The sequence below is a fragment of the Bos taurus genome, chromosome 10 (assembly GCF_002263795.3).
Source record: "Bos taurus isolate L1 Dominette 01449 registration number 42190680 breed Hereford chromosome 10, ARS-UCD2.0, whole genome shotgun sequence".
In the NCBI taxonomy this organism is placed as follows: domain Eukaryota; kingdom Metazoa; phylum Chordata; class Mammalia; order Artiodactyla; family Bovidae; genus Bos; species Bos taurus.
The window spans coordinates 59,524,543-59,548,328 of record NC_037337.1 but is presented as its reverse complement, the minus strand read 5'-3'; the positions used below and the strand labels follow the sequence as shown (position 1 = coordinate 59,548,328).

Sequence of the window (23,786 nt, the reverse complement as noted above, 5' to 3'; positions counted from 1 at the left end):
TTGCTCAGGAGACAAGATGAGAGCAAGCAACAGGATAATTGACAGGAGGGTGGATGAAAAGTGCTCTTTATCCTATGGCCTATATTTAACCCTGGGCCATTAAGCATAATCTTCAAAGAAGCGCTCTTTACCTTCCCAATCTGATCATGCAAGAAGTGTTCTTGCTGCATACCCCTGGGATCCTTTTTTAATTCCCTGAACTGCTGTGGGTGGGCTGGACACATTTACACGTCATAAAATGAAATCAACCATGACAGGCCTTCATCTGTCCTGTCAGCAGCTTCCCAAGTGTCAGAGAGGTGGCTCAGTCTGTACTTCAGTTTATGTTGTCACCAACTAGAGAAAAAAAAAATGTACTGGGAATACTCTGTGCCAACCACCTCAAGACAAAACTCTGGTAATGTCTTTTTAATAACATAATTATCCCATTAGAGAAAGTATTTACAATGATAAGTTCAATTCAGTAATGGTGACTAGAATGTTATTTTTTAGAGTAATTTTGTGTTCACAGCAAAATTGAGTGGAAAGTTACAGAGAGTTCCCATATACCCCATGCTTCCACACATGATTGGCCTCTCCTGTTATGAACATCCCTCACCAGAGTCATACTTTTTTTTCCACTTTGGCTACATTGCAGAGCTTGCATGACAACCAGGGATGGAACCTGGGCCTGGAGTCCAAACCTGGAGTCCAAACCATTGAACCACCAGGGAATTCCCATCAGAGTCATGCATTTATTACAACTGATGAATTTACACTGACACATCCTTATCACCCAAAGAACAGAATTTTTTGACTTCAAAGATTTAGTTGTATCGTTTTAAATGACCCAACCACACAACTGATGAAATTGTTATGAATATTAAGACTAAGAATTATCAAATTTCACCTTTAGTTAGAAATATGTATTTCTAGTATGATCTTCAGAAAGTTTCAGAAGATTTTTATTTTTTCAAATGGAAATAGCTTTATAATTTGTGTGTGTATATATATATATTTGTCAAGTGGCCTGTGGAATCTCAGTTCCCCAACCAGGGATTGAACCCAGGTCATAGTAGTGAAAGCCTGGAATTCTAACCACTAGGCAACCAGGTGACTTCCCTTCCCCCTGCTTTTAAATCCATAGGGGCAGGAAAGAATGGATTGGCAGGACACCTAGAAAATGAGGTCTGTGGGCAGACTGACTCTAACCCTGACTAACCCTGAGCCATTCTCATTCTCATTATCATAAAGTAATCAGAGTGAGAGGACGGACTGTCTTTTCTAAGACAAGTTGGAAAGACAGAAATTCAAAATTTTGCTAGGAACCGGCAGAAAATGTGTTAGAAATAATAACATGAAAAGTTAATACTTATTGATTAAATAGTATTTATACTATGCCAGACACTGTGTTTAGTCCTTTGCATGTGTTCTCTCATTTGATTCTCAGAAGCATTCTATAAGATATGTACTGTTATTATTTCTATCTTAAAAATGGGTAAATAAAGGCTAAGTACCACACAGAAGGTCACGCCAGACTGGTAGATTGCAGTACTGGACTTTAATCCCAAGTGTATTAGCAATCCCCAAATCATAAGCAACGTAACACAATAAATGTTTCTTGTTTGGGGCAAAGTGCAGTGTATATGGTCCTCATTAGATGGCTCTCTTAGGCAGCTCACCTCTAACCAGTGACTCATATACACAGGCCCCTTCCATCCTGTGACTTAAGCATGTTGTAGCTTCAAGATCTCTTCACCATAAATCAGCCTGGAGTGATGGAGAGAGAGCGTAGAAGATTGAATAGGATGTTTCAAGGTCAGACCTAGAGGTAGTGACATTTCTTCTGCCCACGTCCCATGGGCTAGAACCAAGTCTGATAGAAATCTAGGATGCAAGGGAACCTGGGAAATGTGGTTTAGCTCTGTGTTCTGGAAGGCAAGGAAACCTGGTGATCCCAAGAAATTGCCACAGCAGTTTTGTCTGACTCAGGATTCTTAGCCACTAGACTCCGCTGTAACTCTAATCTCTTCCTCTACTCTTTGACTGGAGGGAAACTATCAAGTCTCTCTGAGACTTAACATTGTGTGAAATAAATTCATTTGAGGGTTTAAAGAGCAACAAGAAATGGCATGGTGCAGCCATTATGAACCTGGAAACTAATGCTAAATCTGATGACCTGTTTATTAACTAGGTAATCTTGGGCACATTTCTGAATTTCTGCCTTTCCTTATCTGTAAATTGAAAATACAGTATTTTCCTTTGTATGTCTCTTTTTAAAATATAAATTTATTTGGAGGCTAATTATTTTACAATATTGTAGTGGTTTTGCCATACATTGACATGGATCTGCCACGGGGGTACATGTGTCCCCCATCCTGAACCCCCCTTCCAACTCCCTCCCCATCCCATCCCTCTGGGTCATCCCAGTGCACCAGCCCTGAGCACCTATCTCACGCATTGAAACTGGACCAGCAATCCGTTTCACATATGATAATATACATGTTTCAATGCATGTCTCTTAAATTGCTATGAAAGTCAAAGGGAATGCTTTGTGTAAAAATACTTTGTAAAACATAAAATGATGCACAAATGTTAGAGCTGTTGATATTATTATTACTTCCTAAGTGTCAATATGATTGATATAGATAATGATAATCACTCTATAATATTGGAGAAGAAATCACTGTGAGTTGGGCTGGTCAGGGAATGCTTTACAGGAGACCTGGGGTTTCACTCTGATCTGGAAGGATGAATAATATTTACATAGGTAAAGGCATTCAAGACAGAGAGTATTGGCCTACCAAAGAAGTAGAAGGCAGAAGAAACAGAGTGTTTCTTTTTTCAGAAACACTGGAAAAATTGCTTGCTCTTGGAGGCTCTGAGATTGGGGTGGGCAAGAGCAAGTGAACTTCATACTGCTGCTACCTCTGTCTCACTTCAACCATCTCTTTTTTTTTTTTTTTTTTTAGGGGCGCGGGCCGGGCCGGGTGGGCCAGCGGCGGGAGGCGCGGACGGCGGCGGCGGAGACAGGGACCCGGAGCCCTACACATGCTTCTTCAACCATCTCTTGAGATGTTTCTCCAAGGGCCACTGCCATCTCTGCATGTCTTATAAATGAGGCACTGACTGCACCTTGTCCCAGACTACCTTTTCAAGAATGTTTGATGGCAATAATGTGTCCTTCTGGAGTAAAGGGTAGGCATGTTGACTACCCATTATAAAAGGTTCTGAGGAGGTAGCTTCCATCTCCAACCAGGCATCATGACTGCTTTCAGACACTTTATGAAGCCCCAACTCATCCAAAAGAAGACCAAGAATTTCATCCAGCACCAGTCAGCCTGATATATCCAAATTAAGCGTAACTGGCAGAAACCCAGAGACATTGACCACAGGGTACAGAGAAGATTCAAGTGCCAGATCTTGATGCCCAAGATTGGTCATGGTAGCAACAAGAAAATGAAGCACACGCTGCTTAGTGGCTTCTAGAAGTTTCTGGTCTGTAACATCACAAAGCTGGAAGTGCTTCTGATGTGCAACAAATTTTACTGTGCTGAGATGACTCACATTTCCTTCAAGAACCTCAAAGCCATCATGGAAAGAGCAGCCCAGCTGGCGTGAGTCACCAATCCCAATGCCAGGAGGCACAGTGAAGAAATGAAGAGAGAGCTCATGTGTGAGTTTTATTTGGTTATGTAAAGCCATAACAATTCTGCAAAGGAAAACAAAGATTCTGATTCCCTAAGCTCAGAGTTCTTCATGTACAGATGCTAAGTGGCCCTATTTCCATCACCCTCTGAAAACTAGGTCTTGGGGAACCAACTTAAAGAGGCAGATGCTACTAGCTACTTTCTCTCTGACTCAGGAGTCTTATGTCTTCTAGTAGCATCCATGAGACTGTGACAGGCTAACTTTTTAACTTGCAAGTAGGGTAAAACTCAGACCCTTTACAGTTCTTGACAGAGTCTATCTCTAGGAGTGATTTCATGGAACAATACTACATTCCAGGCAGGGTACTAAAGTGCTAGGGATGCAGAACCAAAAAGCACAGCTCTTACCCTGTAAGGAGCCTCCAAGTGTACAAATCAGGAGCTTACTGAGCTTGGTTCTGGTAATTTCAGAACAGTTAAATCACTAAGCTAGTGAACACACACAGGAAAAGATCAAACTCAGACTAATAAAATTCTAGCTGTGGTTACAACTATACCCCAACAACAGGGTAGAGACCATATGATATTTTAGTCCTCTGAGAGAAAGTGTATTCTCTATAGATAGCAGAAGCCGAAAAACAGAGTTACCTGGAGCCTTAAAGATGGCTTTTAAAACAATACCCTTCAGTCCTCAGCTGCCAAGAAAGAAAGTTGGTTTTAGATGGATTTGCTCATTCTGTAACTCTTCTCTAAATAAATTGTCCTGAAGAGTGACAGTAGAGGCATCACTTTCTGGCCCAGAGATCAAAGAGTATCTCTTGTGCAGTCATCTGATGATGTTGGTAAGGGAATTTCTAACTCTGGGATTACATCTGGGATGGGAGAGAAGGCAGATACTATATTAAATGTAGGCACAACCAATGAACAGAATTATACTCTGAAGAGCAGAAAAGTTGCATATAGATGGAGAAGGATCTAGAACCCTAAGGCTCTGGTCTCTGAGACAGAACTGGTTTCACATACAGGACCCAGAAATCCTGGATTTATGATAGAGGCTCCATCAAATAAGTGGGATGAGCACTTTCAATAGGAAAGGAGTGAGGGAAACTGGCAGGCAGAGTCCTTAGTTTTCTGGGCATAACAGACAGTGCTAAAGTTGCTCAAATGATTTAATAAATAAACAGGGTGTTCTAGGCTCATCTGACACATCAGATACAAATAGGTATCTTGTGTTATTTGGCAAAAATGAGTACCTAGCATTGACACCGAATATATGACAGCACAAAACCAGGAGCTTTACACAGTGTGACAGGTGTGAGACTGGTCCTTGGCACTGGAAGCAAGAATCCACTCATTCAACAAAGTGTATTGGCACTGTTCTAGGTGCTAGGGACAAAGCAGGGGGAAAGACAGGAAAAAATCCAGCCCCTATTTTGTTTTAAATGAAGTTAAATCTGCTTCCGAGCTACTTAGGTTTAGGGAGATGAGAAATTCAGGACATGTCATGTTTACTTTTGGGGGAATATAATTTATTCAGTTCAGTTCAGTTGCTCAGTCGTGTCCGACTCTTTGCGACCCCATGAATCGTAGCACGCCAGGCCTCCCTGTCCATCACCAACTCCTGGAGTTCACTCAGACTCACGGCCATCGAGTCGGTGATGCCATCCAGCCATCTCATCCTTTGTCGTCCCTTTCTCCTCCGGTCCCCAATCCCTCCCAGCATCAGAGTCTTTTCCAATGAGTCAACTCTTTGCATGAGGTGGCCAAAGTACTGGAGTTTCAGCTTTAGCATCATTCCTTCCAAAGAACACCCAGGGCTGATCTCCTTTAGAAAGGACTGGTTGGATCTCCTTGCAGTCCAAGGGACACTCAAGAGTCTTCTCCAACACCACAGTTCAAAATCATCAATTCTTCGTCACTCAGCTTTCTTCACAGTCCAACTCTCACATCCATACATGACCACTGGAAAAACCATAGCCTTGACTAGACAGACCTTTGTTGGCAAAGTAATGTCTCTGCTTTTCAATATGCTATCTAGGTTGGTCATAACTTTCCTTCCAAGGAGCAAGCATCTTTTAATTTCATGGCTGCAGTCGCCATCTGCAGTGATTTTGGAGCCCCCAAAAATAAAGTCCGACACTGTTTCCACTGTTTCCCCATCTATTTCCCATGAAGTGATGGGACCAGATGCCATGATCTTTGTTTTCTGAATGTTGAGCTTTAAGCCAACTTTTTCACTCTCCACTTTCAATTGCACTCATCTCACATGCTAGTAAAGTAATGCTCAAAATTCTCCAAGCCAGGCTTAAGCAATATGTGAACCGTGAACTTCCAGATGTTCAAGCTGGTTTTAGAAAAGGCAGAGGAACCAGAGATCAAATTGCCAACATACGCTGGATCCTCGAAAAAGCAAGAGAAAAACATCTGTTTCTGCTTTATTGACTATGCCAAAGCCTTTGACTGTGTGGATCACAATAAACTGTGGAAAATTCTGAAAGAGATAGGAATACCAGACCACCTGACCTGCCTCCTGAGAAACCTGTATACATGTCAGGAAGCAATAGTTAGAATTGGACATGGAACAACAGACTGGTTCCAAATAGGTAAAGGAGTATGTCAAGGCTGTATATTGTCACCTTGCTTATTTAACTTACATGTAGAGTACATCATGAGAAATGCTGGGCTGGAGGAAGCACAAGCTGGAATCAAGATAGCCGGGAGAAATATCAATAACTTCAGATATGCAGATGACACCACCCTTATGGCAGAAAGTGAAAAAGAACTAGAGAGCCTCTTGATGAAAGTGAAAGAGGAGAGTGAAAAAGTTGGCTTAAAGCTGAACATTCAGAAAACTAAGATCATGGCATCCGGTCCCATCAGTTAAAAATGGGGCAAAAAGATGGGGAAACAGTGGAAATATATGGCAAGTAGATGGGGAAACAGTGGAAACAGTGGCTGACTTTATTTTTCTGGGCTCCAAAATCACTGCGGATGGTGACTGCAGCCATGAAATTAAAAGACGCTTGCTCCTTGGAAGGAAAGTTATGACCAACCTAGAGAGCATATTAAAAAGCAGAGACAATACTCTGCCAATAAAGGTCTGTCTAGTTAAGGCTATGGTTTTTCCAGTAGTCATGTATGGATGTGAGAGTTGGACTATAAAAAAAAGCTGAGTGCAGAAGAATTGATGGTTTTGAATTGTGGTGTTGGAGAAGACTCTTGAGAGTCCCTTGGACGGCAAGGAGATCCAACCAGTCCATCCTAAAGGAGATCAGTCCTGGGTGTTCATTGGAAGGACTGATGAAGCTGAAACTCCAATACTTTGGCCCCCTGATGCGGAGAGCTGACTCATTTGAAAAGACCCTGATTCTGGGAAAGATTGAGAGCAGGAGGAGAAGGGGATGACAGAGGATGAGATGGTTGGATGGCATCACTGACACAATGGACATGAGTTTGGGTGGACTCCGGGAGTTTGTGATGGACAGGGAGGCCTGGCTTGCCGCGATTCATGGGGTTGCAAAGAGTCGGACACAACTGAGCAACTGAAATGAACTGAATTGATACCATCCCAGGGCTTCCCTGGTAGTTCAGACGGTAAAGAATCTGCCTGCAATAAGGAAGACCTGGGTTTGATCCCTGGGTTGGGAAGATCCCCTGGAGGAGGGTATGGCAACCCACTCTAGTATTCTTGCTTGGAGAACGCCCATGGACCGAGGAGCCTGACAGGCTGCAGTCCGTGGTGTTGCAAAGAGTAGGACACGACTGAGCAGCTAAGCATACATACATATACCATCCCAGGGTCCTACACACTGCATAATATTCTGAGATAAGCCCTCTGGTCTTCAGACCCATTAGCTATCACTGTTGGATGTTCATGATCTAAGTCCTTATGGTTCCTGCCCCAGGCCACCCCTAATACTTACAGGGGCTAGGACAAGAATGCTTCCCAGGTGGCACTAGTGGTAAAGAACCTGCCTGCCAATACAGGATACATAAGAGACACTGGTTCCATCCCTGGGTCACAAAGATCCCCTGGAGGAGGAAATGGCAACCTACTCCAATATTCTTGCCTAGAGAATCTCAAGGACAGAGAAGCTTGGCAGGCTACAGTCCATAGCGTTGCACAGAGTCAGACACAACTGAAGTGACTTAGCACACACACAGGACTAAAATACAAATGGAGGGACTTCCCTGGTGCTGTAGTGGATGTGAATCCACCTGCCAATGCAGGGGACACAGGCTTGATCCCTGGTCTGGGAAGATTCCACATGCCTTGGATCAGCTAAGCCTGTATGCTGCAAAATACTGCAGCCCAAAGGCCTTTGAGCCTGTGCTCTGCAACAAGAGAAACCACCAGCCACCATGAGAAGCCCGTGCGCCACAATGAAGAATAGCCCCCGCTCACCACAACTAAAAGCTTGTACAAAGCAACAAAGACCCAGCACAGCCAAAAATAAAAAAATAAATATAAATATTAAATATGGAATACAAATGGAGGAGGTTCATATATCCTACGTTAAATATCTTTAAATTATAAATCAAGCTGAGAATCTGTTCAAGAAAATAGGTTCTGTCATTCTATCTTTTTTTTTTTTCTTTATAAAAAGGAATTTATAGTTACATATTAGGTAAATTATACACATATCTGTAGATTTTCAAAGCATATTTAATGTTTCAAAAGGCCATAAAAACTTTTGTTGTAATTCACAACTTGATAATTACTTCCAAAATTTTAATACAGGACAAGTCATACCTTTGTTTATGAAATTTTCTAATTTTAGATTCATAGTAATCAATAAGGCAAAGCAACCTAGAAAACAGGTGAGTTATTTTCAAAATGTGGTATTGGAACATTTACTATTGTCTCTACTCAATTTCATATTATAGTGATAAATATCTGCAAATTCATAAAAAAGGTAAGTGATTTTTGCCAGAAGTATCCCACTATGCCATATATTTTAATTTTAATGTACACATTTTTAAATAACCACAGACATTAAATCTCAACATATTAAATGTATATTCTCCTTGATCAAACAGGTCTACCTTTAACAATCACTCCTACAGAAACATTTGCCCAAGGCTATCACTTAAGATGAACAAAGTTGTTCAATTCATTAGGAGTGAAAACTCAGACACAATGTAAACATTCTGCAACAAGGGAAAAGTTAAATAATGGCACATCCATATTATAGAAAATGAGGAGGCATTAGAAGAGATAATGTAAATTTGTAGGAAAAAATTAATGTTGCATAACCAAATGTATAACTATTTTTTAAAGAAAGTAGGTGTATATGAGTCTATGTACTGAAAATTAACTATATGGCTTCTTGCTGCTGCTGCTAAGTCGCTTCAGTCGTGTCCAACTCTGTGCAACCCCATAGACAGCAGCCCACCAGGCTCCCCCGTCCCTGGGATTCTCCAGGCAAGAACACTGGAGTGGGTTGCCATTTCCTTCTCCTCTGTCATTCTATCTTGACACAATTTTGTAACAAGCTGGCCACCATCAGGGGCCCTGGATCCTGCTACCCTATGGGAAGAGACCACATGCCCCTGACTGTTTTGAAATCTCTTCTAAATGTGAGGAGGTGTTTCCCAAATAGCTTTCTCTCCAGTGTTGGTCCACTTCTCCTAACCCTTGATGACTCCTGCCACCTGGAGCAATCCAGCTATATCACCTTCAAGATTAGACCAAAGGTTTTGTTCAGAGTATCAGAAAACTTTAAATTTTGATCCTGCAACATTAAAGCTGATAACTACTCCCTGAGGCAGAATTGGTTGCTTTCTTTGTACTGGGGAGGCAGAAATACCTATAGCAACCTGAACAATATATAAATTAACATCTCAGACAGTTGCCCAACTGAATACATATTATCTCATTCATTTCTTTTTAACAGTCTTATTAAGGAAATAAAACTGGAGCTCAGGAAGAGTAAACAACTTGCTGCATGCCATAGAAGAAGCAGAAGAACAAGAATTCAGACTCAGTCATCACCATCCACACTTGCAGTCCGTGAGGTCGCAAAGAGACACGACTGAGCGACTGAACTGAACTGAACTGACACTTTCAGCTACCACATCTAAGAGCTTTGAAGAAATTCAGAAACAGATTTTTGAAACTGCCTGCCAAACTGTACAATATTGTATAACTATTCCAGTCACTAAAACAGATCCTGAATGTGGTGTCCCAAGAACAAAAGAACAGAAAAAAACAAGGAAAGTCTTGGAATGCAGGAACCAAAAAAACCAGACCCTTATCGTCCTTCCCTCCCCCATGTTGTAACTAAAAGTGGATTTCAGGTCCTCCTGAGCAGTATAACCTGTCTCCTTTCCCGCCCCACAGGGAGAAGGTATTTGCCTTACTCTTCCCCACCCAGTATACCTGCCTCATCCAATCAGCAAATGACCCACAAGACCCCTGTCCGCTCCTCGTACCCAGGCTACAAAAATGGACTAAGGACCCGTGTTCAACGTTGGCTCTCCCTTGAACTGGCCTGCTGTTCTAACAGTGTCTCCCACTCTAATAAACTTTATTTCCCCTCATTCTGTCTCATGTCTGAAAATTCTTTTCCAACCCGCTCGTGGATCACGACACTGAAGTTTGTTTCTGACACTCCAGAGTACAGTAGTTCCCTCTCTTATTCACAGGGATACCATCCAAGGCCCACAGTGGGTGACAGAAACTGCAGATAGTACCAAACCTTATGTATGCTATTTTTGTTTTTTTCCTAACCAGTGGGTAGTGTATACTCCAAGGATATACTGGATAAAGGGATAGTTTGGATCCCAGGTGTATGGAACAGGTGGATGGAACAAGATAGCACAGTATTTCATCACACAACTCAGAATCGTGCCCATAAAAATTATGGATTATTTCTGTAATTTTCCATTTAATATATTCTGATCTTGGTTAACCACAGGTAAAGTAAACCATGGCTAAAGGAAGACTATTATATTATGAGACACAACGAGAGAGGACTTGGAGCCTATTAGAGGATGCATTTCTGTTTTGTGATCTAGTAGCATTTTATCAAAATGTGGATCTGTTGCAGAGAAGAGTCAATTCTGGCTGTGTTGGATCTGTTTCCTTGACTTTAATCTTTGCTTGTCATTGCTTTTGTAATTATAGTCATACTTAATGGCCTATCTCAGGGAACCCTGCCCCTGTACATGACTGTTAAAGTGGCTTTTTTTTAGCTCACAGGGAGATAACCCTGTAAAAGACATTAAAACATCCCCAAAGTTGGCCAGTCCAGGAGAGATTTGCAAGATAATAGGCCATTTTCTTTACTTCCTCAACTCCTCCCCCTCTCTGTTCTACAAAACAACCTGGCATCCAGACCCAACACAATGTTTATTTTGAGAATTAGTCTGCCATCTTCTTGGTCACTTAGCTTTAGGAAAAAAATCATATTCCTTGCCTCAACACTCCCTCTCTGTTATATGGCCTGTTGTGCACGGAGAGCAGAGCAAGCTTAGACTCACGAACAGAAAACTCACTTTGCATTACTGTTTTAGTTTCCAAAAGCCATGAGAAGCTCAGCAAAAGAGCCAGATATTATAAAAAAATAAAATTAGAAAAATATCACTTCTAAATAAAATAGAATTGATTGTGAAATGCCATTTGGTTAGTTCTTAATGTTTGCTGTCCTCTTGTTTCCTGATACCTATTATCTGCTCAGGGCAGAATGTGTCCTCCTAAAGGGCAGGGCAGAGAGACTCCCAGGTTGTGTTTTTTGTTGTCCTTCAGTCACTCAGTCATGTCTGACTCTTTGTGACCCCATGGACTGTAGTACTCTAGGCTTCCCTGCCCTTCACTATCTCCTGGAGTTTGTTCATACTCATGTCCATTGAATCAGTGATGCCATACAACTATTTCATCCTCTGTTGCCAACTTCTTCTCTTGCCCTCTATCTTTCCCAGCATCAGGGTCTTTTCCAACGAGTTGGCTCTCCACATCAGGTGGCTGAAGTTTTGGAGCTTCAGCTTCAGCACCAGTCCTCCCAATGAATATTCAGGACTGATTTCCTTTAGAATTGACTGGTTTGATCTCCTTGCTGTCCTAGGGATTCTCAAGAGTTTTCTTCAGCACCACAGTTTGAAAGCATCCAGTCTTTGGCACTTAGCCTTCTTGATGGTTCAACTGTCACATCCATACATGCCTACAGGAAAAACCATAGTTTTGACTAACAGACCTTTCTTTATCAGCCAAATGATGTCTCTGCTTCTTAACATGCTCTCTAGGTTTGTCACAGTTTTTCTTCCAGAGAGCAAGCGTCTTTTAATTTCCTGGCTGCAGTCACCTTCCACAGTGATTTTGGAGCCCAAGAAAATAAAGTCTGTCACCATTTCCATTGTTTCCCCATCTATTTGCCATGAGGTGATGGGACAGGATGCCATAGCTTTGTTTTATGATTGTTGAGTTTTAGGCCAGCTTTTCACTCTCCTCTTTCACCTTCATCAAGAGGCTCTTTAGTTCCTCTTTGCTTTCTGCCATTAGGGTGGTGTCATCCACGTATCTGAGATTATTGATATTTCTCCCAGCAATCTTGATTCCAGCTTGAACTTTATCCAGCCTGACATTTAGCATGATGTACTTTGTATATAAGTTAAATAAGGAGGGTGACAATATACAGCCTTGATGTACTCCTTCCCCAATCTGGAACCAGTCCATTGTTCCATGTCTGGTTCTAACTGTTGCTTCTTGACCTGCATACAGGTTTCTCAGGAGGTAAGGTGGTCTGGCATTCCCATCTCTTTAAGAATTTTCCACAGTTTGTTGTGATCCACACAGTTAAAGGCTTTAGCATAGTCAATGAAGTAGAAGTCTTTCTGCTTTTCTGGAATTGCCTTGCTTTTTTTATGTCTGATGGATGTTGGCAATTTGATCTCTGGTTCCTCTGCCTTTTCTAAATACAGCTTGGACATCTGGAAGTTCTTGGTTCATATACTGCTGAAGCCTAGATTGAAGGATTTTGAGTATTACTTTGCTAGCATGTGAAATGAGTGCAATTGTGAGTAGTTTGAACATTGTTAGGCATTGCCCTTCTTTGGGATTGAAATGAAAACTGACCCTTCCAGTCCTGTGACCACTGCTGAGTTTTTCAAATTTGCAGGTATTTTGTGTGCAGCACTTTCACAGCATCATCTTTTAGGATTTGAAATAGCTCAACTGGAATTCCATCACCTCCACTAGCTTTGTCCATAGTAGTGATTCCTAAGGCCCACTTGACTTCACACTCCAGGATGTCTGGCTCTAGGCGACTGACCATACCACTGTGATTATCCAGGTCATTAAGACCTTTTTTAGTGTAGTTCTTCTGTAACCTTTTCTTAATTTCTTCTGCTTCTGCTTGGTCCTTACCATTTCAGTCCTTTATTGTGCCTATCTTTGCATAAAATGTTCCTTTGGTATCTCTAATTTTCTTGAAGACATCTCTAGTCTTTCCCATTCTATTGTTTTCCTCTATTTCTTTGCATTGTTCACTTAAGAAGACTTTCTTATCTCTCCTTGCTATTCTTTGGAACTCTTACTTCACCACCAACCTATCAGAAGAATGCAAGCCTGTCACTGCCTTGATCCTCCGCCTGTAGACCTCTCCCTATTCCCCAGGTAAGAGGGCACAGTTCTTGAGGCTTCAGCATACTGTGTTTCCTCTTTGCCTGGCAAAGAAATAAAGTCACTCTTTCTTTCATCATAAGTCTGTCTGTGTATTTCTGTTTGGCATTGGTGCACAGAAAGCCAAGGATCAATTTTATACTATTGTTCATTGTGAGTCTCAAGAATATACACATAGGATGAAAAATAAGGATTTACTACACTGTAAACTTTTAAATCACATAACTCAGAACTTTTCCCCCATTATTTTTATGGAAAAACTCAGACACTATTAAATTCAGGTCCTATTTGTCTCAAAGACACCCCTTTGTAAAGGTGTAGAGGAAGTAGGATGGGGTAGGGGAAAGTAATTAAGCAGGGGTGCCAGTGCCCATGTTTCCTGAAGCCCTGGGCTTAGCTTGATCTTGTGAGGAACTCTGAAGCATAAATTATACCCCAGGGTTTACCCAGCCTTGAGGCAGAAGAGGTGGGCACCAATCAATCAATGGCTACTGTTTTCCCTGGGCAACATTTCTGCAAATATAAACAAAGCAGCTTGTTTGGAAGCAAAGCAAACATAAGTTAGGAAACATACCCCAGAAGTGATCAAAAGTGATAAGAAGGTCTGTGAGTGATACACCAACATCAGCTATGCCACTGACCATCTTTTCTGCAGTTTGCTATTCTTTCAATGTAGGTTTGTCTCTTCTGATCAATAGACAAAACGTCCGTTAACAACCAGTAAGTGGTAGAGAAGGAAATTCTAAGTAGTTTGAATTGTCAGAGAAGTGAAGGGAATTTTTAAGAGATCCAACAGTTTACATGTTTTGTTTTATTTGGCCACACTGCATGGCTTGTGGGAACTTAGTTTCCCAGCCATGGGTTGAACCTGGCTGTGCAGTGAGAGTACAGAGTCCTAATCACAGGGCTGCCAGGGAATCCCCGAAGGAATTTTTTAAAAATTCCCTGCTCAAAATTCTAAGGAAGTCAGATTCGCAGAAATTCAGGCATATATCCTTATATAGTGTTAAAAAAAAAAAACCAATCCAAAAAACCCTTTAGGCAATTGATCACTAAGTATATGCCATATCACCAGCCCTGTAGGGAAGGCAAACCACTTATCTGACTCAGACAGTCCTTATCTTGAGATGCTTACATTATAGTTGGGTAGATGAAGTTCACAAGCATGAAACAAGTATAAGCAACATCAACACTTTGTAATTACTGTTGGATTCCGAGAAAAGGGAAATAGACTTCCCTTGGCTACATTTTTTTCAGAGACTCATAGGAGGAGTGGTGAATAAGGTCAGATCAAGTCCATGCATGTGTGCACTGACTCAACCAATCTAAGTGACGTCCTTGTGCCAGATGGTAGGCCTGTGAGGGCTGGGGAGAGGGAATCATAAGATACCATGATAAGTACAGTAATAAAGTGTGTACTTTGGGAGATTATTTGGGTGCTATTTGTATTTTTGAGTGGAAAGGTCAATTACTCTATATCATTGAATTTAAGATGCCATGAATCGTAAGATTTACCATTATTTTATTTAGCATTAAGAAAAAAAAATCCTGTCAATCAAGCAATGTAAGACATACCCCTATTTCAGAGGTGTTACAATATGAAATGTCAGTCTCAGCATTTCCTAAGAAAAGAGGGAAAATTATAACAACAAGGCTTTAGGCTTTCTGTCTCTTATTTCTAATGAGAAATAGCTCAGTCATGTAATGGAGGCCAATAATAGTATTTTAAATAGTAGATAATATTGATCAGATGCTTAATATGGATCCAGCACTGAACTAACTGCTCTTTACTCATTATGTGTGTGTGTGCACTAAGTTGTTTCAGTGTCTGACTCTTTGTGACCCTAGGGACTGTGGCCCATCAGGCTTCTCTGCCCATGGGATTCTCCAGGCAAGGATACTGGAAAGGGTTGCCATGCCCTTCTCCAGGGGACCTTCCCAACCCAGGGATCGAACCCTCGACTCTTAACGTCTTCCGCATTGGCAGGCCAGTTCTTTACCACTAGTTCCACCTGAAAAGCCCCTTTTACCCATTACTTAAGTCTTGCTTGATCCATTGAATAAAGGTATTCAGTTCAGTGCAGTGCAGTTCAGTCTCTCAGTCCTGTCTGACTCTTTGCGATCCCATGGACTGCACCACATCAGGCTTCCCTGTCCATCACCAACTCCCAGTGCCTACTCAAACTCATGTCCATCACGTTGGTGATGCCACCCAACCATCTCATCCTCTGTCATCCCCTTCTCCTCCCACCTTCAATCTTTTCCGGCATCAGGGTCTTTCAAATGAGTCAGTTCTTCGCATCAGGTAGCCAAAGTATTGGAGTTGCAGCTTCAACATCAGTCCTTCCAATGAATATTCAGGACTGAGTTTCTTTAGGATGGATTGGTTGGATCTCTTTGCTGTACAAGGGACTCTCAAGAGTCTTCTCCAACACTACAGTTCAAAAGCATCAATTCTTCGACACTCAGCTTTCTTTATAGTCCAACTCTCACATCCATACATGACTACTGTAAAAACCATAGCTTTGACTAGACAGACCTTTCTTGGCAAAGTAACATCTCTGCTTTTTAATAAGCTGTCTAGGTTGGTCATAACTTTTCCTCCAAGGAGCAAGCGTCTTTTAATTTCATGGCTATTGTCACCATCTGCAGTGATTTTGGAGCCCACAAAAATAAAGTCTGACACTGTTTCCACTGTTTCCCTATCTATTTCCCATGAAGTGATGGGACCAGATGCCATGATCTTCGTTTTCTGAATGTTGAGCTTTAAGCCAACTTTTTCACTCTCCTCATTCACTTTCATCAAGAGGCTTTTTAGTTCCTCTTCACTTTCTGCCATAAGGGTGGTGTCATTTGCATATCTGAGTTATTGATATTTCTCCTGGCTATCTTGATTCCAGCTTGTGTTTCTTCCAGCCCAGCATTTCTCATAATGTACTCTGCATGTAAGTTAAATAAGCAGGGTGACAATAAACAGCCTTGACGTCCTCCTTTCCTGATTTGGAACCAGTCTGTTGTTCCATGTGGAGTTCTAACTGTTGCTTCTTGACCTGCATACAGGTTTCTCAGAAGGCAGGTCAGGTGGTCTGGTATTCCTATCTCTTTCAGAATTTTCCACAGTTTGTTGTGATCTACACAAAGGCTTTGGCATAGTCAATCAAGCAGAAGTAGATGATTTTCTGGAACTCTCTTGCTTTTTTCTGTGATCCGCAATTTGATCTCTGGTTCCTCTGCCTTTTGTAGATCCAGCTGGAACATCTGGAAGTTCATGGTTCATGTACTGTTGAAGCCCGGCTTGAAGAATTTTGAACATTACTTTGCTAGCGTGTGAGATGAGTGCAATTGTGCGGTAGTTTGAGCACTCTTTGGCATTGCCTTTCTTTGGGATTGTAATGAAAACTGACTTTTTCCAGTCCTGTGGCCACTGCTGAGTTTTCCAAATTTGCTGGCATATTGAGGGCAGCACTTTGACAGCATCATCTTTCAGGATTTGAAATATCTCAACTTGAATTCCATCACCTCCACTAGCTTTGTTTGTAGTGATGCTTCCTAAGGCCCACTTGACTTCGCATTCCAGGGTATCTGGCTCTAGGTGAGTGATCACACCATCATGATTATCTGGGTTGTGAAGATCTTTTTTGTATGGTTCTTCTGTATATTCTTGCCACCTCTTCTTAATATCTTCTGCTTCTGTTAGGTCCATACCATTTCTTGAGTAAAGGTTTTAGTGTCTCCATTTTACTAATAGGTAAAGGGAGATTAAAAGATGATAAGCAATTTGCCTGAGGTCACACAGCTGCTAAGTATCTGAGCTGAGACTGGAATGCATATTTGTCTACCACCCAAGTTTAAGTTTTTAACCACTATGCCTGTAGGTGATTTGATAAGACCTGATTTCCTGCAAAGCAAAATAATTAAGAGATTTCTTTTCACTCAGCATTTATCAGAAACATCTTTTCTTGAGGATCTTTTGGAAAGCAAAACATGGTTATACAGACTAAGAGAAGACTGAGTGACCTTTCCCAAACCGTGACTATATTTCTGATGTCACTATTGCATAACTAGTCTTTATCCAGTCTTTGCGAATTATACTGCTGGATAATGAATTTTAAATTGCATGTCTAAGTAGACTAAGAACTCTGTAGTTAGTGGGTTATATTTAAGTAACCACAAAATAGATAAGGTGCACAATTAAAGAGTACACATCGTCCAAACCCCTAATTTGTGTTAGAATATTCAATTGCCATCCTCTATGTGCAGGCATGAATTTTGATCCAGGGCCTGCAATGAGGTCAGGCCCAGAATTTTGCAAATTCAGAATTATTTATCGGAAAGTAGTATTACTTAACCCATATTTGAAAGAATGGTTTATGTTCATGGACAATTTGGGTTATCTGAATTTAGAAGAGGTTGGAGATTAGCCTGATTAACTTGAGGTAATGGGTAAAATTTTAGGAGACAAATGTCAGTTTGCTGGCTTCTTAATGGGTTTAGTCTGATCACCCTATAGACTGGACCAGCAGTTCTCAAACTTTTGCATCTTGGAATACTTACACTCTTGAAAATATTGAGAACCCCAAAGAGCTTTTGTTCATGTGTATTTTATCAATCTATATTTTCTATGTAAGAAATTAAAATGGAGAAAATTTAAAAATACTTATAGAGATCAAACAATCAACCCTAAAGGAAATCAACCTTGAATATTCATTGGAAGGGCTGATTCTGAAGCTGAAGCCCCGATACTTTGGCCACCTGATGCAAAGCGCTGACTCATTGGAAAAAAACCCTGATGCTGGGGAAGATTGAAGGGAGGAGGAGAAGGGGGTGACAGAGGATGAGACGGTTGGATGGCATTACTGACTCAATGGACATGAGTTTGAGCAAACTCTAGGTGATAGTGAAGGGCAGGGAAGCCTGGCATGCTGCAGTCCATGGGATTGCAAAGAATCAGACATGACTTAGCAACTGAAACAACAATAAATAATTCTATTACATATTAATATTATTATTTTATGAAAATAATGATATTTTCCAAAACAAATAATTTCATGAGAAAAGTGGCATTATTTCACATATAAAAAATCTCTCTAATGTCTGACTTAATAGAATAGAGTTAAATTCATGTTTCTGCTTCTGAATTCGATCTTTTGTGATAACATATATCATGTGACCTCTGCAGAACTCCAATATTTACTCATGAGAGAATGAAGGTTAAAAAAACACTAATAGCATCTTTGTATTACTATGAAAATAATTTTGACTTTATGAGTTTCCTGGAAAGGTATTGGAGACCTCCAAGTGTCCCCAGATCACACATTAAGAACCCCTCAACTGGAAAAAAGGGTTATTCATAGTTCAAAGCTACAAAATAAAGATCTAAAACAATATCAGATACTTTAAATGACCAATATTCTTTAAGAATTTTTGTCAAAAGCTTTTATTTTTTTATTGTGGTAAAATATATGTTATATAACACTTATCCATTTCTAAGTATATAGTTCAGTGGTATTAAATACATTTAATTATTGTGAACCATTACCACCATCCATATACAAAATGTTCTCATTTTTCCAAAGTGAAACTTTGTACTCATTAAACAAGAACTCTTCACATTTCTGTTCCCTCAGTCCCTGGCAACCAGGGTTCTACTTTCTGTCTAAATTTGACTATTTCTGAGTATCTCATTTAAGTGGAATCATACATTATTCATCTTTTTGTAACTGGCTTATTTCACTTAGCACAATGTTTTCAAGGTTGATCACATTAAAATATGTGTTGGAAATTCATTTCTTCTTAAAGTTGAATAATATTTCATTGTATGTATTATCACATTTTTTTTTTTTTTTCCACCGCCTGCCCGCTCACTCCTATCACATTTTAAAAAATCCATTCATCTGTTGATCGACATTTGAGTTGCTTTCACCTTTCGGCTGTTGTGGATAATGCTACTATGAACGTTGATATACAAATATCTATTCATGCCTCTGCTTTCAATTCTTTTGGGTGTATATCCAGAAGTGAAATTGCTGGATCATATGGGTCTTTTTTTTATGCTTCCCAGATGGCTCAGTGGTAAAGAATTCACCTGCCAATGGAGGGGATGCAGGAGAAATGGGTTAAATCCCTGGGTTTGGGAGATACCCTGGAGAGGGAAATGGCAATCCACCCCAGTATTCTTGGCTGGGAAATCCCATGGACAGAAAAGCCTGAAAGGCTACAGTCAGGGGGTCTCAGAGAATTGGACACGACTGAGTTCGCATGCATGGTTGTTTTATATTTAATTTTTTGAAGAGCCACCATATAGTTGTCTCATGTCAATATTTTTAACAGTACATATTTCTTGCTAAAACTATTAAAAATTATTTGTAGTACAGAAACATTTTAAAAATTCTCATTGGATTTTGTTCAATAACTAACATTCAGTGGATTTTATATACAGTGTAAAAGTTATGAATTCTCTGGAAGCTGGCTTTCTCATAGTCCTAGCTTCCAAGGAACTTTCAAACTAAATTTGCATGTGCTCAATCACTCAGTTGTGTCTGAGTCTTAGTGACCACATGGACTGTAGCCCACCAGGCTCCTCTGTTCATGGGATTCACCAGGCAAGAATATTGGAGTGGGTTGCCATTTCCTCCTCCAGGGTGTCTTCCTGATCCAGGGGTTGAACCTGTGTCTCCTGCTGCTCCTGCATTGCAGGCAGATTCTTTACCACTGAGCCCCCAGATTTGAACACACCAATTAAATTCCATTAGTGAAACAATAAAGCTAAGAGAGAAGAAATACTATTTATTGGGCACTGAGTAAGTTCCAGGTACAGTTCTAGGTATTTGGGATACAAGCAGTGAACATGATGGAGTTCTTGCCCTCACCTCAAATGTGAACTATAGTTGATCACAAACATTCTGGAGCAGTGACCCTCAGACAACAAGTGATTGATGTACCATCAGGTGGTCTGGGAGCTGTCAGAAAAATCAACAGTAAACCATCATGATAGTGTGTATCCTTCACCAGTGGTGCAACACTAGGCAACCTTGAGATATGGTTCCTGTAACATGAATCCCTGCTACCTAGAATTCAGAGAGAGATAACCACGAAACGCTAAATATCTCAGCTTGCCAACACCCAGATCTCCAAGGGTCAGAGAAATTTTTAGAAGTTTTTCTAGAAAGAGCATAAGAACAGGAGAGGATAAAGAAAAGAGAAAATGTGTCGGAGGGGAGTGGGCAGTGGTTCTAGATGTGTTTATGCTCCCTCTACCTTGAAGCTCTACGCCTAGGGGTCCTGAGGTGAACCTAAGCTGTCACCTCCCCCTCCAAGATCTGGGAAGCTGGGGAACAGAGTAGGCTCAACTGACTGTGCATCTATCTTATCCTTCAAGGAATTACATGGCTAAGTATCAATGATGTTCACAGCAGAAATAATGTTTTTATCTGATAATTGTGGTAGGAGGAGGAGGTGTTAATAGCAGCCATGTATTTCTTCCTCCCCACTTCTTCTTATCTTACTAGCTCTCTTTCTCTCTCAGTTATCAGTTGCTAATGTGCAACTGCATATTTGAGCACGGTGACTTTTTTTGATGCACGTATTCTGCTATGTCAAAATATCCTAGTTCAGGTCATATTTTCCACAGAACTTGATTTACATTTGTTTGTTCCAAGTGCAAAGTCAATAGGATTATATGAATCCCAAGAAGATGAAAAAACAGGCCAGTATGAAAACTACGACTTCTGATTTGGTATCCTTCTGAACATGTTGAGAAACCAATCCCAGCACTCAATAGAGTCTATACTGTGAGAAGTTACCATGGTAAAACAATGAATCTCTGCTTTAACTGTGACAGTTTATATACTCCAGTGAAGTCCTATCTTGAACCTGAACAGAAGGAATGCATCAAATCGATACAAAAACCGCCCACACTAAAAATACACATTAAAAAAAATATCCATAAAAGAAGCCCTGATTGCTTATTGTTTCTCTTGCGAGACACACTAATGTTACACAGAATAAGAAGGAGGTACCATTGATAGTAATAAATGATGTAGATCACACTGTAGGAAAAAACAAAAGAGGATTGAATTATATTAGAATTAAAGAATACCACAGAAAAAATTTTGAAATGCATTCTATAAGATCAATAAGATTCATGACTGATGATGTAGAATGTGAGCACTTCATGTTATTGTCAGAGTCTGTCCATTTCATTTTTTCCATGTCTCCCTTAATACAGAGGATGATGGTTCTAAGTTTCAGATATGGTCTGTTTTGGCTATTCAGGATCAAGCTATCACTGATGGCTATCTGCTGCCCATAATGTCCACTGCCATTAAATCAATGAAATCTTTGACTGCTACAGGTCTCCTTTAATAATATGTATATTTAACTCCTCTCTGTTGGAACCATATTGCTAATGCCATATTGTATATACTCAAAACCAAAACAATGCTGTATAAAATCTAAAAGCCAAAACTACTGAGTTCTAACATTTACATGTAAGGTCTGAGTGGATTTTCACCTTTCAATTTTTCAAAAGACGCCAAATATATATATATATATATATTCTTTTTTTTTTTTTTTCTCTCTCTTCTGACCATTCCTATTACACAGGGCTACAGGATGAACATGGAAGGAAGTCTTGCCAAGTTAATCACTGCAAAGTGTAAAGAATGACTACTAAAAACAAATAAAAGTACTGGAGAAGCCATTCTCAAAGAAAACTGTAGAAAAGCAGTTCAAACAATTCAGTGTTAGACTTACTGTACCTTAACAAAACCTATGTGAGTTGGGTCATTGGTGGCAGTGAGCATTCATTCATTCATTCTTTCCACATTTATTGGACTTGTGCTATGGGCCAAGGACTGTGGTAGAGCACTGGATATAGGGTTAACAATTCTTTAACTCTCTTGGTTAAAATAGCTAGTGTGGTTTGTGTCTCCTGATTAGATCCTGACTGACCCTGTCCTTAGATCTATTTCTTGCCATTCCAAATTTATTTTTTAATTTTATAATGATACTGTTTTGGCTCTTGTGCCAGTTAATAAATATCATCTTTCACCTCCATGCTGTGCTGTGCTTAGTCGCTAAATTGTATCTGACTCTTTGCAACCCCGTGGACTGTAGCCCACCGGACCCCTTTGTCCATGGCATTTCCCAGGCAAGAATACTGGTGTGGGTTGCCATTTCCTTCTCCAGGGGATCTTCCCGACCCAGGGACTGAGCCTGAGTCTCCTATATTGGCAAGTGAATTCTTTACCACTGAGTTATATAAGTCCCTCTCCCCTCCATACCACCCTTTAATACTCATGTTTTGTGATGCTGGAGCTAGGAACATGCAAACCACATTTCTACTTTGCCAATTTCCCTCTATTAGGTGCTTATAATAGTGTCAGAAAGAGACTTAAAGACTGAAGAATGGATTTCCTCCTTTCTGGTTGTTTTCCTGCTCTTTTCAGTGGCACCCTGGCCTTACTTCTTCACTATGGCAGTGTTGCTTAGATCCAGGAGAAGCATAGTTACAGAATCCCATTTACAGTTATTGTTTAACCTTGCAGAACTAGCCTCATTGCAGCTCCTCAAAGACCTTAGCACCAGCTGGTCAACACCCCTTCCTTAGATATCTGAGTCATGGTTTTGTTGAACTCCTCTTCTGAACTACGAGACATTAGAACCAGCTAAGCAATGCTCCCTTCTCACAAGTCTGGTGCTGAGTTTCTTGGGTTTCTTCCTCAAAGCCTCTAAGTTTTAATTACTCTAACCTGTTCCCTTTGTTCCCTAGCCACAAGCGTGGAAGCTCCTTCTTGTAATATGTCTATACCTATGTCTACATCTATCTTTACCTATCTATAATCCTAGTGTTCTCTTTTTCCCTTTTCAGTTCTTCAGTACTTAGTCAACAGTTCTTTAATTATCATGGTTAAAATAGCTAGTATGGTTTTTGGCTCCTGATTGGATCCTGACTAAAACTGTCTTAATTTGTTTCCTAAATTCTATGATCTCTCTTTTACAAAACTCATTTTGTTATTTTATCATTTTATGATAGGTGTTAATTTTATAATAAACATGCCAGCAAAAAGAATTCTTACATTTTCCCTATACTTTGAATTATAGTTTTCAGATTGCATTTGGTTTGCCATGTTCCTTTCCTTGTTACTGGGGTTTTTTGTTTGTTTGTTTTGGGGGGCTTTTATTTTTAATGAGTATATTTGCATAGCTGTTATGTGTTTTCTTTCGTCTTGCCCATGCATAACATGGGACCTCTTTTCTAGACATGTTTTGCTCTGATACTGTTCGGGTACTTCTTTCTTGACAGCCTTTCTTCCTATCTGACAAGTGTTTGTCTTTTCCTGTAGCTGTAGTTTGAGAATTTATACTAGGTTGATAAAAAAGTAATTGTGTTTTTGGACCGTGAATTTTAAATCATTATAACTAGGCTCAAACACATCTTTATTAATCAAAATAGGAACCATTATGATCAACACATTTTTGCTAATGAGAGATAAGTTGGTTTATTCCTGTACTGTAAAAATCTGTGCTTCGGGATT

The 23,786-nt window shown here is 40.3% G+C and overlaps 1 pseudogene; it reads left to right on the top strand.

Moving 5' to 3' along the window:
* The first annotated feature begins 2,993 nt into the window (after positions 1-2,993).
* Positions 2,994-3,678, top strand: LOC101906715 (large ribosomal subunit protein eL32-like; annotated as a pseudogene).
* Positions 3,679-23,786: the final 20,108 nt, after the last annotated feature.